Genomic DNA, 5,033 nt, shown 5'->3' with positions numbered 1-5,033 from the left:
TTAAATGAAATATTTTATGAGCTATATACATACAAATGAGTGTGAAGGTGATTAAACTGCAAATTGGGTAGCATGCAGACAGCTACGTACAAAAAAGGAGTATTGCCACTGTTTGATAAAAGTAACCTGAAGAAGCACTGGCTCATAGTCTGACTTCAGCTTCTCTCAAGAATTTTCAGATCCTTTTTCTAGAAACTTCATTGAGCAAGTTTTGGCCCTGAGCAAATCTTGGAAAATTATATCATCCATAATCATTGTATTTTGAAACCCACACTGGCTGCTAGAACTGGTATCTACTTGTAACGTGGTTATGGGCAGCAGGCTACGTAGGCTCTTCCACTTTTGAGTTCTCTGTGACTATCTTGCACAGTAAGATCAGAGCAAGGTAGCACACCTGTGTGTTCACAAATGCTCCTACGAGCAGTGCACGAAGAAGAAGGACTTCCTCATCAGGACACAGTCCAACAGCCCAAGTAGAAATAAAAACCAGGCCAGTCTCACCCAGACATTATCAAGTTACCATGTAGTACAACCAAAGGCAAATGTCAAAAAGACAGGCCTCATTCTGTCTCTTGTGTCCTCTGCAGAAGATTGACCTGGTCCACAGCAGTTATCCTGGCTTCATTCTTCATTTTCCTGAGGAGTTCTCTGTTCTTTCTTTTTCCACATGTCATACCTGCTTCTTCCATTACTCTTTCGGAAAAAGCAGCATATTTTCTAGGAGCTCCTGAGAAAGGCTGCACGAGGAGTGAAGTGTGAGATTGTGAATACCTGAAAGATCTTTAGTTCTGTTCTCACTCTGAAAAACTATTTTGGGTGTAGGGTTCCAAGCTAAGTATTGGTTTGCTTTAAAAACTTGAAGGACAGGGGCTGGGGAGATGGCTCAGTGGAGTAAGTGCTTCCCTGGCAAGCGCAAGGACCTGAGTTCAATCCCCAGTTCCGCAAAAAAAAAAAAAGTCCAATCTAGTAGTGGGACCCTGAACACCCTGTAGACCCTTCCCTAAAAAACAAAAAAAAAAAAAAAAAAAAAAAAAAAAAATGGAGGAAGCTTGCTGTTTAGCTTGTTTAAAGTTGTTTAGTTGCTTAAAGCACTTGCTTGGGCAAATTCAGATAAGGCACAGGGACCACAGTTCAATCCCCAGCTCCACATTCTGCACTAGAGCAACCCTTAAGGCAGCCTGAGCAAGCCAAAAAAAAAAAAAAAACTTGAAGGACTTTTCCTGTTGTCTTCTAACTTCCATTGTGCTAAGGAGAAATTTGAAACCATTCTGATTCTTCATCTTTAATGGGACCAATTTTGTCTTTGTTTTGCCTTCTGGAAGCTTGCAAGATCTTCTTTGACTTCAGCATTTATAAATTTTACAATGTTTGTGTGTGTGTGTGTGTGTGTGTGTGTGTGTGTGTTAAGAACAGGGTTGTTGTTGGTTTTTTTAAGTTTATGTATTTGATACAATACAAGGTCTCACTATGCAGCTCAGACTCATAGTTATCCTCTTGTTTTCAGCCTCCCCAGCACTGGAATTATAGGTATGTGCCACCACACCTGGACTCAGTCCCTGGCTCAGTACGCCCAGAGGCAGAGCCAGTACCGGTACTGGGGATCAAACCCTTGTCCCTGCACTTGCCTAAGCAGGCACTTAGTCCTCTGAGCTATCTCACTGCCCATTAATAGCAGCTTTTGCAAGTTTAACAAAATCAATATCTTCTTTCACCTACCTAAGGATATTAATGATTATACCTTGTTTTCATGTTTGTGTTTTCCTGCTGGTCATTTTTCCCTGAGTTACATCTCACATGTGTATGTTGCCTCTTATGATAGAGGCTTTCCTTATTTTTTTGCTGAGCTTTTCATTATGTTGTGTTATAGTGTTCATAACCAGCACACAAAAGTTTTAGTTTAAAGCCATCACATTAGGCTTCAGTTATAGGCCCCAAGGCAAGGAAAAGGTAAGTCATTCAGAGAGGATTTCTTTTAATTCAGGGGTTCCCAAAAGTTAGACCATGACAACATGAAGTAGAAAGTGAGCAACAAGCAAGAAGCTTTATCTGATCACTGGCACTGCACCTGAACCCCACCTCCTGCCTGTCAGATCAGCGGCAGAGTCAGATTCCATTGTCAGAGGAATACAAGCCCTCTGCAAACTGCAGTGCCAGGGATTAAGGTTGTGCTGCTCCTTCTGAGAAGCTAATGCTTCATGATTTGAGGTAGAATACGAGAGCTGGGGAATGTAATTTTTTTTTTTTTTTTTTTTTTTTTTTTTTTTTTTTTTTTTTTTTTTTTTTTTTTTTTTTTTTTTTTTGTATCAGAGATTGAATTTAGGACCTTGCCCATGCCAGGCAAGCACTTATTCTACTGAGCTGTCTCCCTGACCCTTACTGAGCTATCTCCCTGGCCTTTTCTGAGCTATCTCTCTGGTCCTGGGGAATGTAATTTTTAAAAAAGAAAAAAATTATAAATTACCTCCAGGTCCATGGAAAAATTGTCTTGCACAAAACACGTTGCTGCTTCCAAAAAGTGTGGGACCGCTATTTTATATGGCATCATTAGAATTTATATTTTGCCTCTAGCAGCTTCATTTTCATCTCTATAGTCAATTCTAGAAATTGCACAATTACATCCATTCTGTCCTCTTTGGAACTTAAATTAGACCTGTGTTGAACCTTGGTTTGTCCTCTATATCTATGTCTACTCGGTACTTTCCATCTCTGTGTGTTTTAATGTGCTCTCAGGAGCAAAGACGAGATCCCCTGGACAACCCATATTTATTTGGTTTTCAAACAAGAGAAGGGGCTGCTGAGGCAAGGACCTTAGAAAGTCAGTTCAAAGTCTCCTCCAAATTTTGCCAATGAAGAAAACTTTGATCTCTAAGGTTGGCAGTTTATTGCTCTGAAGTAGAGTGTCAGCAGTCCATGTCTTTGGTGCCTCAGCTGTGGTATCATCTTGATCTTATAGCACTATGTATATGCTCATTTCCAACCCAGCCAGAGGTCCCTGTGTTGAGCAACTTAAACTTGTGCAGCCCAGTCTCCAACATCTACTCTCAGGCAAAATGTCTGCCCACCTCACATAGTACAGTAATCTTTACACATGCTTTGCTTGTTAGTCTGTGTGAGTTCTGTTGGCCAGTATTGGAACAGACTTTACACCACTGTTTCTCCCTCTGCTGATAGGTCATATGAGGCCACTTCAGTCCTCCCTTGAAGGTCTGGTGTAAGAAAGGGAAACTAGTGGCCAGGGAGATGGCTCAGTAGAATAAGTGCTTGCCTGGCAAGTTGCAAGGACCTGAGTTCAATCCCTGGTTCCGGAAAAAAAAGGAAACTAGAATCACCTTCCCTTGATTCTGCTTCCTGGCCAAAGGACTCAGTATCTGATAATTAGGCCACTACACCATCGCTCACCCTTTTGGGCATCCATACACTTACTTCTGCCCAGTTTTGAAGCTCGCCAGTTCTAATTTGGAACCCCATCCCCAGTTCTTGTGAGACAACAGTGTTTCAGTGTGTGTGTGTGTCTGAGCCAAGATCTTACTTGCTAGCCAGGGAGCCCACCACATTAGAAATATCTTCCAATTTGTAAACTAGTAGCCCATTGTTAACAAATTTACCTTGTAGGAAAATCATTAAAATCTGGTAGGTTAGGGGCAGAGAGATGGCTCAGTAGAATAAGTGCTTCCCTGGTAAGCACAAGGGCCTGAGTTCAAACCCCGGTTCTGCCAAAACCAAAAAAATAAAACCAAAGTAAAATCTGGTAGGTTTTCCCCTTTGGAATGTTTTGAGTTTTTAATTACTATGAATATTTCTCAAATGAATCATTAGTTTGAAATTAACTGGGCAATATATCCTAAGTGACATATGAGGTGAAACAATAAAGTATATTAATACTAGAAAATAGAAAAGACATTTTAAGAGGAAAGAGTGTTAGCAAACTTAATAAATCAGCAGTGATGTATATATTTTTCTCATTTTGCCACAGATCTTTGTCAAAATGCATTTTTAATATGAATGGTTACACCAAACGTGGTGCACTCATGTAATTCCAGCATTCAGGAGGCTGAAGGAGGAGGAGGATTGCTGTGAGTTTGAGACCAGCCTGGGCTACAGAGAGTTCAAGTTCAGTCTAAACTCATAGTGAAACCCTATCTCAAAAAGACACAAAATATGAATGGTAATGCAGTTTTCATTTGAACTTTGTTAATATTTCATAAGTTAAAAATGAGTCAAGAACCTGTATTTCCAGAGCTGAGGATACAGGACAGTGGCATAAGCGCCTACCTGGCAAGCACAACATCACAAATTCGATCCCCGGTAATAAAAAACAAAAACAAACAAAAAAAAAAAACCTACCTTTCTGGAACTGGAAGATGAGAAGACTAAGAAAGATCCCAGTAAAAACTAGTAAAACTCATTGTGAAGACCAAATTCAGGAGCCGGTGGCTCTTTCTTATTTCTATCAAGCACATGCTCAAGGGCAGACTACATTACATCTCATTGCATTTTAAATTTTAGTCCCATGTTTGAATTCCAGCCCTGCCACTCCTGAGTTTCACCTTCCTTATCTACAAAAATGGGGATAAAAATCATACCTATTTAATTGAGTTGTTGAAAGGACAGAAGGACACTGTATGTTTAGCACTTAACAGAGCACTTGGAATATTATAAGGACTCAGTATATATCTGCTTTTCCTATTAACAACCACTTGTTACTAGCAATGTTATAAAAATGTAGGGGTCTTTTTGTTATGGTTTGTTGGGGTTTTTTTGGAGACAGTCTTGCTATGTAGTTCAGGCTACCTTTGAACTCACTATGTAGCCCAAAGGGGCTTTGAACTCATTGTGATCCTCCTGCCTTCACCTCCCAAGTGCTGGGATTACAGGTGTGCACCATAACCAGCATCTTTAAACACTCAAACCTTGTTAACGGGACTAAGTGAAATGATGTCCTTTAGCAACTGGGATAATCCCACAAACCCGCATAATAAAGAATGGGAAATTCCTTTTACCCGTAGTCAAGTCTTCAGTGTTGGACACAGCAC

The 5,033-nt window shown here is 40.3% G+C and overlaps 1 protein-coding gene and 1 pseudogene across 1 annotated transcript in view; one reads left to right on the top strand and one right to left on the bottom strand.

The window, feature by feature from the left end:
• Positions 1–5,033, top strand: part of Pex13 (peroxisomal biogenesis factor 13) — a gene marked incomplete at its 5' end in the record, with an annotated part of 24,616 nt that overhangs the window by 10,701 nt on the left and 8,882 nt on the right. The gene's annotated exons all lie outside the window — the stretch shown is intronic.
• The window catches only part of LOC105742841, a 6,375-nt pseudogene that overhangs the window by 256 nt on the left and 1,086 nt on the right, over positions 1–5,033 (bottom strand).

The sequence above is a fragment of the Octodon degus genome, unplaced genomic scaffold, assembly GCF_000260255.1.
Source record: "Octodon degus isolate 3935 unplaced genomic scaffold, OctDeg1.0 scaffold00078, whole genome shotgun sequence".
In the NCBI taxonomy this organism is placed as follows: domain Eukaryota; kingdom Metazoa; phylum Chordata; class Mammalia; order Rodentia; family Octodontidae; genus Octodon; species Octodon degus.
This window is presented reverse-complemented; position numbering and strand designations above follow the sequence as displayed.